General features: G+C 37.1%; 1 protein-coding gene across 1 annotated transcript in view; it reads left to right on the top strand.

Annotated features, from left to right (window-relative positions):
* PSMD1 (proteasome 26S subunit, non-ATPase 1) overlaps positions 1-12,032 on the top strand; it is a 129,972-nt gene that overhangs the window by 72,635 nt on the left and 45,305 nt on the right.

Genomic DNA, 12,032 nt, shown 5'->3' with positions numbered 1-12,032 from the left:
CCTTATATAGAAGAGCACAGAAAGGCCTGAATTCTACACGTATACATAGGTTTTAGCAGAAACTTTTTTACTGCTTATTTTTAAACAGATGATCTCTGGGTTTAGGAGTGGTTCACAGCTTTTTTTCCCCGTAGATTTTACATTGAAGAAAATACAAGCAATGAAAATACTTTTTTGCCTTATTTCAGAAAATTGGTGTTTAAATCTTAATAGTTATGCTGTTTAAGTTTTCTCTAAGACTAGCTTAATATTAGAACTTCAGCATTCTGATGGTTTCCTTTTAAAATATCATTATAGGTGCATATTTTTAATTAATTACTTATAAATCAGTGATGGCATTTGTGCCCTTGTTTCAGATTTGTATTCCTTTGCTCATGTTGAATGTTACTGGAAAATACTTAGTTCATTTTAGCTCTGCTGAGCACTTCAGATTTTATTCAGTATTTGCTGCTTTTTTAAAAACTCAAAATTTACTATATTAGAAAAAATACTTGTGAAGAATTCTAGAGGAAATAATACTCAAGAGAAATCAGATGTTTGTTAATGTACCAGAATTTCTATTCAGGAATATGAAGATATTTTAAGGCAAGGCACGGTGGCTCGTGCCTGTAATCCCAGCTCTTTGGGAGACCAAGACAGGTGGATTGCTTGAGTCTAGGAGTTAGAGACCAGCTTGGGCAACATGGCAAAACCCCATCTCTACAAAAAAAAAAAAACACAAAAATTAGCCAGGTGTGGTGGTACACGCCTGTAGTCCCAGCTACTGGGTGGCGGCGGAGGAGTTGGGTGTTGGGGGTTGAGGGTCGGGGGAGACCTGAGGCGGGAGGATTTCATGAACCTGGGGTAGGTCAAGGTTGCAGTGAGCCAAGATTGCACCACTGCGCTCCAGCTTGGGGTGACAGAATGAGATCTTGTCTCCAAGATAAAAAAAGGAAAGAAAAGAAAATATTTTTAAATACTGCTTAGTTGTGAGTTACACTTTGATATCTGTGCTTATGAAGGCAGATAGGGATCTGCAAAACAAGTCATGTCAGATTGAAAATAGCAGCACCATTATAGCCAGTGAAAAAACTTGTATGAAATAAGCCTTTATTGATTTGTTTATAGATAAATTTTTTTAAATATTAAGTATATTATAAAAATGCAGTAGTTATTGTATTTGCTGGTATTAATCCTTTTAATCACATTCACTCATTTTTTGCCTCAACTTATAAAAGTAAGATTGGTACTTGGATTTTTTTTATTTTTGTGTTTTTAAGTCTGTTTAATGCCTAAGGAACATAACTAGTTAGAACAGCTACTTATTTGGCAATCTCAAGTTATGGGAAGTGTAGCTGAGAATCAAGAAAAAAGCAGAATAATAATAAATACATAGTTATATAAAAGGATAGTTGAGTCTCAGCAAATAACTGAACCTGTGCTTTAAAACCCTAAGCACTTTAAGTAGAAAGTAGCCTCTAAGTCCCCACTCCATCTTTTCACTCTCCACACACACACATGTACAGACGTATACACACACACAAAGCTTTGCCTCTCCCCTTTCTTTAATGAAAATAACATTTGTACATGGTGATAAATGTAGATAGTACAAAAGAAAGTTGAGTGATAAATTCGCTTGAGACAATTTTAATAAACATGTTTCCCTGCCTCCTCCAGATGTAACAAGTTAAAAGGTGGACAAGCACTTTGATAATAGCAAATAGGGTCAACTGAAACAACAACAACAACAACAAAAAAAAAAAACACAAGAATTTAAATGTATAAACATGTGGGTCTACTCAAAGTAGATGCTTTTAACTTTTTTTTTTTTTTTTTTTTTAGACAGAGTCTTGCTCTGTTGCTCAGGCTGGAGTGCAGTGGCGCCATTCAGCTCACTGCAACCTCTGCCTCCCAGGTTCAAGCAATTCTCCTGCCTCAGCCTCCCAAGTAACTGGGATTACAGGCACCTGCCACCAGGCCTGGCTAATTTTTGTATTTTTGGCAGAGATGGGGTTTCGCCATGTTGGCCAGGCTGGTCTCGAACTCCTGACCTCAAGTGATCACCTGCCTCGGCCTCCCAAAGTGCTAAGATTACGGGCATGAGCCACTGCACTCCACGCCCTTTGACAACATTTTATGTGGCATAGTGATGGATAGCATAGTGATGACCTCTGTGTACTTAAGAAAAGGCTAGATCATGTTCACTCAGCTATGTTTTGGGTGCCAATAAATGTGAAATGAATGTTTTAAAGATTTCTATCCAAATAATAAGAAACATGAAAGTATGATTCTTAGTGGTAGAGTGCAGTTTTTAATATCTGGAAATTTCGTTTGTGTAGAGTATTTCCTTTCCCAAAAACTTCAGATAAAGTAACTCTTACTAAAATAACTTCAAGCTCAGACTCAGCCTCTAATCCAGCAATAACCAAAAAAACCTAATCGGCACTATTTTTTCTAAGACAATTGAATTTTCTCCCTGATGCCTTTTTAATTTATTGAGCAGATTCTGTCTTTGACCGAAAAGGGCAGTCTAATATCCTTTATAGGTCTAGGAAGATAGCTTAAATATCAGCCAAGAACATTTTTTTACCTCTCAGTCATAATACCTATTAAGCAGTAACCATTAAGGAATGTTTAACGTGACAGAGATTGTATCTGCTACGTATTCATTTGTGAAGTATTTACTAAGTGCCATATGCTCATGGAGATGTATTAATGAATAAGATAAACATTTTCTACCCTCATGTAATTTATAATTTTATGGAGGATGCAGACAAGTGTGTTGGTAACTATAGTACAGACATGGTAGAGCTAAGACTAGCTCACTTCAACAGGACCTACAGTGGAGCTCAAATATTTCTCAGCTTTCTTTTTATTCATTCCTCTCATGTTCATTCTCTTTGACAAGATCAGTGAAAGAGCTGAAACTGTAAGAATAGCTAATTCAAACTTAATCTGTTCTCGTTAGACTTCTTCATTCTCTCCTGAATGCCTGTTTTTTTTGTTTGTTTGTTTTGTTTTTGTTTTTTTTTTTTTGAGACGGAGTCTCACTCTGTCGCCCGGGCTGGAATGCAGTGGCCGGATCTCAGCTCACTGCAAGCTCCGCCTTCCGGGTTCACGCCATTCTTCTGCCTCAGCCTCCCGAGTAGCTGGGACTACAGGCGCCCGCCACCTCGCCCGGCTAGTTTTTTTGTATTTTTTAGTAGAGACAGGGTTTCACAGTGTTAGCCAGGATGGTCTCGATCTCCTGACCTCGTGATCCGCCCGTCTCGGCCTCCGAAAGTGCTGGGATTACAGGCTTGAGCCACCGCACCCGGCCTAATGCCTGTTATTTTAATGAAAGACTGACAAATCAGAAACAAGCTCCCTTACCTTTCACTGTCTTTTCAAAATGTCTTTCTTTTCATCCATCCTATCCTTCTTTGGGATCATGTTATCATTCTTTTCCACAATTGACTTCTACTTAGGTTCTTGATCCCAACTCATATGTATAGGAAGTCTGTGTTGCTTCCTCTGACATTAGCAGCCTGTACCAAGAGTGTGATGGGCTGCCATCTCTACTGTCAACGGCTAGTCTAGGAGCAGGGGTGTGGTAGGCAGACAGTTTAAAATGCCACAGTGTTCTTTTATCACAATATAGCACCTTCTTCTTTAAGCCCTCCCCTGGTTAAGTTTTTTACTGGATTCCTGTGTAAAAGTTGATCTAGACAACTTTTACCAGGTTGTTATTGCCAGAATAAAAGAATACGATTTTTTTGTCATTGAAACTCTAGAGTACAACCTGATGTCATGAAATGGTGATGTCCTTTCATCAAAAGACTGCTATACCTGGAATTATAGTTGATGATCATAACCCAAATATCTTTTGGAGTAGATTTGCTCAACCCTGCATGTCCTCAGTAATCACAGTAATCAGCTATTAGAAATAGATTTTTATCATTAGAATATGTATTTAAATATCAGAAGTGATTTAAACTTTCTGAGAATCAGAGTACATTTATGTTCATTATTATAAAAATCAAAGAAATGCCAATAAAGTTATCAATAAATAGCAATAAGTTGACGGCAGCTCACTTATACTGCAAGACTTTTGTTTGCTGATGAGAAATGGAAACAAGTGTGCTAATAATGCTGCAGCTCTGAATATTACAGATTTCTCTGGGTCCAGGAATGCAATCTGAGATTTTTAAGAGCTTTATGTGTTATGGTGACACAGCAATTTCTTTGTATAAAGCTTGTGACTCCTCTTCTTACATCTTTAAAATTCCCTCCCTCACCCATTTTAGCAGCACCTGAAAAGAATTAGTCTTTTTGGAAATGTACCAAAAGCTTGCCTAAAACTATACTAACTTTTAGTTTTCTGAAGTCCAGGTAGATGACAACAAATACATTCTTTTTCAGTAAATTTGTAACGTTTGTGGCACAGTCTGTGTGGTTTTGTTTTTTGCTTTTCCTTGTGGTGCATTACATGTATTCACTATATACTAAACTGGTGGAGTTAAAAGCTACAAATAGCAGTATCTTAGAATATGGAGGTACAAAGAACAAAAGTATGTTTGGGAAAGAAAATTGTTTTCTTTCTCAGCTTTTTCCCTGAAAATGTTTTATGCCACAAAATTCAAAAAAGCGTAGTATCCTCCCCCTACTTTTTTGTTTTTTACCTGTAATGGCACTGTTTGTTTGTTTTTGAGACAGAGTCTCACTCTATCACCCAGCCTGGAGTTCAGTGGCACTGTGTCAGCTCACTGCAACCTCTGTCTCCTGGGTTTAAACAATTCTCCTGCCTCAGCCTCCCAAGTAGCTGGGATTACAGGCACCCACCACCACGCCCGGCTAATTTTTATATTTTTAGTAGAGACAGGCTTCACCATGTTGGCCAGGCTGGTCTCGAACTCCTGACCTCAGGTAATCCACTCATCTCGGCCTCCCAAAGTGCTGGGATTACAGGCATGAGCTACCGCGCCCAGCCAATGGCACTGTTATTTTTTTATTATTGCAAGTTGTATAAACTAACCAAAGAATAAAATAAAGGATAACAAGAAAAGTGGCTTGGATTCCCACAACATGTAGCTCTGTCGTTGAGTACACATGCAGCTGGCAAATTTATAATTGTCTAAGTATATATATTTTTAAATAACATATCAAAACATGTGAAAGAGCTAAGTTATAGGTAACACATTCTGTGCTAATAAAATAGTCTACCAAGTATTGAGTTTTTTCCTCTCCACTGCCCTCCCCTAAAATAAAGTCCACTGTTTTTCCTGTGACTTGACCATTTCTCAACATTTATTTTTCTAAATGTGTTGTTTTTGTTTTGTTTTTTGAGACAAGGCATTACTCTGTTGCCCAGGCTGTAGTGCAGTGGTGTGATCTCGGCTCAACTGTAGCCTTGACCTCCTGGGCTCAAGTGATCCTCCCAAGTAGTTGGGACTACAGGTATGCACCTCCATCCCTGGCTAATTTCTATATTTTTTATAGAGATGGGGTTTCACAGGGATGCCCAGGCTGGTCTTGAACTCCAGGGTTCATGCATTCAGTCCTCTTGCCTCGATCTCCCAGAATACAGGCATGAGCCACTGTGCTTGGCCAGTTTTTCTAAATATGTTTATGGAGACATAGAAATAAGATTTATTGCTGATTAAGGATTAGTCATTTAAATACTTTGTTATAAATGCTGATCCAAGGTATTATAACAAACTGGAGGAATTGTTTCGTGATGTTATCTAAGAGGCAAATGTTTATACAGAAGAAAGATTTAGGGAGTGTCAGAATTATTGAAAATAAATGAAAGAAAGTCTAATGGACTGTTACTAATGATTTAATGTATTTTCTTTTAACCTGTAGGTTCTCTCTTCATCTCTTGCCTTGCCCTCTTTTCCTTTCTTTTCTTTCTCCTTGCAGTTTATTTGTTGAAGAAACAGCAAATTTGTTTGTTTCCAATTGCCTTGTTTCAGTTCCTGATCACCTCTCACTGGAAATAACACAGTGATTCCTTAAATGATCTCTTGTCTTGACCTTTCTTCCATTTGTTGTGGTAGAGAGAGCAGAGACTTAGAATCAGAAAGACCTGGATTCCAATTCTAGTGCTGCCATTTATTAGCAGGGTGACAATCACTAAATTTTGTTATTTCTGTTTTGTTTGTCTGGTATGAATTTTGCTGATTGCATCTTTATGTGTAGTTTAATATGTTGTTTGGTCCTTCATATTTCCTGTAAATTGGTAGTTGAATCTAGAAGCTTGATCACATTCAAAATTTTTTAGGGAGGTGGGGCTGGCGGTACACACAGTTATTTCCATTTTCATGATGTTAGCAGTCGTTGATAATCATGCTGCAATCTATTAGTTCATTATATGTTACAAAATGGTGATACAATTTTATCATTTATTAAATGTTCCTTTAAAAGTTTATATCATATATCTCTGTGTGTGTGTATATAAAGATTAATGTGCAGGAGTTTTGCTTTCAGTGAATGTTTGCATTCCAGTCATTGCTTAGAAAGGTTTTTTGTCCTTTTAGAGTTGCCTGCTGAAACATTGAAGTAAACATATAAGAATATTATGGTTTTACCGTACTCTTGAAAAGATTGAATGTCTAAACTAATTTAATAAAGAATTTATCATTCCTTGTCTTAACACTTGCTTTTTTTAAAGAATGTGTCAGAGTTGGAACTGTTAGATTGAGACACTGTCAGGTTTTTTATATGCTTTTAAGTTTATAGCCTTCACGGTCTATTTCAGTCTTTATTGCAATCAGCTAGGTAAAGTTCTGCATTAGGCTCTTGGTATTTATGTTCGCAGCCAAAATTTTTTCTAAATCTCATGAAATGTTAGTGCCTTTTAGGAAACAAAACTTAAGTCTAACTTCTGTCCCCTTTCCGAAGACTCTTCTACTAAAGAAAAAAACTTGAGTTTTGTGGTTGGTTTGAGAATAGTATCTATGTTATCTTTTATTTACTCTTTTATAACAAGTAAAATGACAAAATAAATGAAATGTTAAGACAAATTTTAGGATAAGCTCTTTCCTGTGAGTCAGTTTTCCCTGGAATATCCTGCCCTTGCAGCCAAGGGGCAAGTTGATAAGTATTCTGCATGCCATTAGTTCCCTAACAAGTTGATGATGAAATTCTGGAGGTCTGAACCCTAAATATAACCAGTTTTCTAGGTTTAGTATTCAGCTTGTTTTATATTTTGATAAACCCTTGGACATCAAATATTAGTAGCCAGATTTCTGGTTCTGATCCAAAACCAATTTCTGGTTATGCATCTAGATTTCAGTGATGATAATATAGTATTTTACTCTACTACTCCACCAACTCTCCCCAGCATACATAAGGAGGAGCAGGTATTGTTTTATGAATAAGGCAATTAAGGCTCAAAGAAATTTAGTGATTGTCACCCTGCTAATAAATGGCAGCACTAGAATTGGAATCCAGGTCTTTCTAAGTCTCTGTTCTCTCTACCACAACAAATGGAAGAAAGGTCAAGAAAATAGATCATTTAAGGAATCACTGTGTTATTTCCAGTAAGAGATGATCAGGAACTGAAACAAGGCAATTGGAAACAGAAATAAGATTTAAGGGATTCTCTTGACTTGGCGGCAGATTATATGTGGAGAGTGAGGGAACAGAAATTTGAAGATATGAGTTTCCTAGGTATGTCGTGAATGGTCATGGTGGGAAGAGAAAAGCAACTTGGAGAGGGATAGCCATTTTTTTTTTATTTGCGGCCGATTTTTTTGTTCTTTTTTTTTTGTTTTTGAGGCTGGAGTTCGTCGCTCGTGTCCCAGGTGGGAGTGCAGTGGCCGGATCTCAGCTCACTGCAAGCTCCGGCCTCGCCCGGGTTCCCGCCATTCTCCTGCCTCAGTCTCCCAAGTAGCTGGGACTACAGGCGCCCGCCCCCCGGGTCGCCCGGGGGCTAGTTTTTTGTAATTTTTAGTAGAGAGACCGGGGTTTCACTGTGTTCGGCCAGGGATGGTCTCGATCCTCCTGACTTGGTGATCGCGCGGCGCCGTCTCCGGCTCCCAAAGTGCTGGGTTACAGCGGCCTTGAGCCCGCCGCGCCCCTGCCGAGAGGGATACCTTTTTTATTCCTATCTTTGTGGGTTTTTAATTTTTGATTGAGGTGTTTGTGGTATATTTGGTTAAAGATATCCAAAAGGCACTTACAATTTCAGGTTACTACTCAGATTATTTGGAATCTGTTGTTAGAGAGTACAAGGGAATTAAAGACAGACAGACACTTTTTTTTTTTTTTGAGACAATGTCTTACTCTGTCACCCCGGCTGGAATGCAGTGGCGTGATCATAGCTCACTGCAACCTCCACCTCCTGGGCTGAAGCCCACCTCAGCCTCCTGAGTAGCTGAGACCACAGATGCGCACCACCACACCTGGCTAATTTTTGTAGTTTTTGTAGAGACGGGGTTTCACCATGCTAGCCAGGCTAGTCTCGAAATCCTGGACTCAAGCGATGGGGGCAGATATATTCTTAATCGCTGTGTATTGAGTTAATCCTCTAACACTGTGGCACTTACCTAATGAGAATTATAAATTCATAATTCTACTAAGGGACTCTCCTAAGGCTTATAGCCTCAAAAATTCCCTCTGAATTCTTACCTAGTGTTATAGGCACATAGCCACAAAGGTGGTTTTCCCAGGGCACCGGTTGTCCATTGCACTTTGGATAAGCTGACCCCCTTGATGTGTCTAAATGTGGAAAATTTGATTGCGTAATTTATGGTATTGGGGGTTAGGGGACCGCTTTCAGGTAGTTAGTTCCCTGGAGTCTGGGGGAAGAATGCCCTCTGTGATAGCCTCATTTAGAATAGTGTTTCTGCCTATCTATGTATATTGCTGTTTTTTCTCCTTTAGTAAAGATGGATTAGAGGGGGAAAAGAAAGATACCATATTCTTGAAAGCATCTTGTTTCATTAATGTTGAGGTTGCACAAAATATTCATAAAGAAATAATATTTAAAAGCCAGTGTGTTGAAAGAAAGGAATTCATATGTGCAGTTTATGGTCCAATGATATGGCTGTGACTTATGCATATGCCCTTGCACAATTCCTGCTCTGTGGAAGGCTTGTACAAATAGTAACATTGGCAAGATGACTGTTAGCTACAAGCCAAAAAAAATTATTCAAACAACAAATTAAAATGTAGTTAGCTTATTTTGGTGTGCATTTCATTTTTTAAAGCAGAAAATTACACCTTTTTTTTTCATTAAAATTGAATTACGTACTTAGGATTACAGCAAAGTTTTTACTTACTGCTGCCTATTATACCTTATGATGAACCACAAGTATAGTAATACTAAAGAGCAACAAAGTTGTTTTTTCATTTTCTTTACATGATAATTGTATAAACTGGATTTTAAAGCCTTGGGATACATTCCCTCATTTTACATTTAAAGGTACGACTCCCAAGATTATGTGTTATCTGTGTGTTTAGAGGGGCAAGAGGAAGGAGACTCTGATCCAAAAAAGATTTAGAACCACTGTATCAGACAATTGGCAGATAGTCACATAACTAAGTCCTGAGGGAGCCTAAACCAAGACCCAGTTTTTCCAAATGCTTGTTACTGTCTACACCCACTGTGTCGTGTATAATAAGCACTCGATAAATATGACTGACTAGACCCAGCCACCAGGTCTTAAGAAACAGAGAGAGGGTTCTTCAGAAAGCTATGGTTCCTGCCATGCACCCAAGTGGTTATTGTGCTAGTAGTCCTGATTTTTTAATTCTAGTGTTACCTTCATTATTCCTCTACACAAAATCAGTATGGCTTTTCTACCTACTTGTTTCATTCCTTTCCAACAACATTTTCATTCCTTTCCAACAACATTTATCCCTCTGCTATCAGAATCGTGCCCATTCAAGATTCAATTAGCCTTAGAAAGTAATACTCCCAGGTATGTCAGTTTTCCCTGGTCTTGATTATCTAGCTGAATTATAAATTTAAGAGAGAGAGCAAAAGTGGAACAGGAAAGAGCTTGGTATACTTCCTAGGGCTTAACCATTAGGCTTTGAACTTAGAAATACTTGTTGTCTAAGTCTCTAAATGTAGATTTAGTTTAACTCTCTTTGTCTCTTATTAAGTAATAAAAATTATTTTACCTATAGTACCTGGCACTGTGCCAATAATTTATGAGAGATAGTAAATATAGTCTCAGCCCTTGTGCTTAGGTGGCAGAACACTTGAGCGAGTTTGTTAGATGATTTGGGTATCAAATTATGGAAAGAACTTTAAGTTATTAGCCTTATAGGAGTGAAAATAGAAGTTAAATGGTAGTTTCAACTACAAGATTTAGAATAACTTTTCAGTAGCCTCTTTGTTGTAATATCATTTTAAATTTTATTTTTATTTCATTGGAATGTTACTCATTGAAGAAAAGTTGTCCTATAATAATAGCCATTGATTTAAACCTATAATAATTGGTTCATTTTTAAATGCTGTAGAATCATAAAGTTGGAACAGACTTACAGAATGTCTAGTCCCATTCTTCCTCTTATTCAGATGAGGAAAGGACCCTGGGATGTTTGGTTAATTGAACATTGTCTAAATTGGCCCAACTATTTAGAGACAAAACAGAAACTAGAACATGAGTTTTAGACTTCATGGTTCCCTCTTATATAACTTATTGTTATTTTTCTCAGTACATATTAACTGATAGCATATATGTTATTACTGTATTTTCAGTTATTTGCTCATCTGGTTTTTGTTATTCCTGTAAAACAGTCAAGAAAATCTCTCTCTAATTATGAAGGAGAAAACCCAAGTGATTTGCCTAATGTCATATAACTAACAAATTTAGCAAAACTAGAACTAGAACCCAGATCTTTAGTTTTCTAGTATATTGCTTTTTTCACACCACCATACTGTTTTTCCCATATTGTTTCTAATAATACGAGTGACAGTTAGTATTATTTCCAAATTATTCATACAAGGAAGTTTAGGCAAGCTAAGAACATTCTCAAGAAAGAGTGATGGACTCTATTGTAGGGAAAAATAATCTAACCTTCGCTTATTGCGAAATTTCATTTTAACAGATACAGTTTTCATAAACTTCGTTCTATTCCTTTGAAATTTGAATTCACCACTCTCTGGAGTTTGAGGCTAGAGGACAGTTCCAACATAGAATTACAGATTTGAGTTGATTTGTGTTAATAATTGCTATCATTCATAACAGTAGTCTTTTTTTAATGCCTTTTTAATAAATAAATGTTTTAATTAAATATCTGAAAAACCTAAAATGTCAATTAATTAAATGCAAGTCAGCTTCTATACAATTGTATATAAATTATATTCAGTGTAGGATTTCGGTTCACTTTAGTATTTCTAAAAGAAAGTAAGGTAGGACCTCCAAACTCAGTGCCTGGGCCCTAAGAACTATGAAGGGCTTGAAACAGCCTTTCTGGAGAAGTTGGAAATTCGGGTTTTAATGTGAAATATTCCCATCTTAAATGTTGACAACTTACTTTGAATTTTTGTAAAGGATGTAGGCCAAACAAAATCTGCTGCGGGCCAGATTCAGCCCTTGGTCCAATAGTTTATGAATTTTATTTTATCGGTTTGAATTACTGAAATAGTTTTCTTGCTGGTTTTTCCACCTTCATGCTATTTAACCTGTCTTATTCACAGGTATCTCCTTAAACTTTCTAAATCATCATTCCATTCATCTGCAAAATAAAATGCAAATTGCTAACCCTGACATTCAAGACACTGTATCATTTTGCTCTTAATTGCCTTTCCACTTTTATTTTTTATTACATGTGCTACAGAAAAATTGACGGTTCAAATTAGACAAGCCAGGTGAATTCCAATCTCTAGACCTTTGCTGACTTACTTTCCTTACCCTGATGCCTATATTCCTCTTCTTCATTTGTCCAATTCTTCCAATACTTTCAAACTCACTTTTTATGTCTGCATTCTCTGTGAATTCGTCTCCTGACCACTGTTACCTCTTTGTGATATTTTTTCCTCCTTAGCATTCATATCTTAGGTAGTTTATGCCGCTTTGCCACTTTTATTTATATAATATATAATTATATATTAT

This window comes from Rhinopithecus bieti, unplaced genomic scaffold, assembly GCF_001698545.2.
Source record: "Rhinopithecus bieti isolate Rb0 unplaced genomic scaffold, ASM169854v2 scaffold_13704, whole genome shotgun sequence".
NCBI lineage: Eukaryota > Metazoa > Chordata > Mammalia > Primates > Cercopithecidae > Rhinopithecus > Rhinopithecus bieti.
The sequence above is the reverse complement of the archived record's forward strand: the minus strand, read 5'-3'. Positions and strand labels throughout refer to the sequence as shown.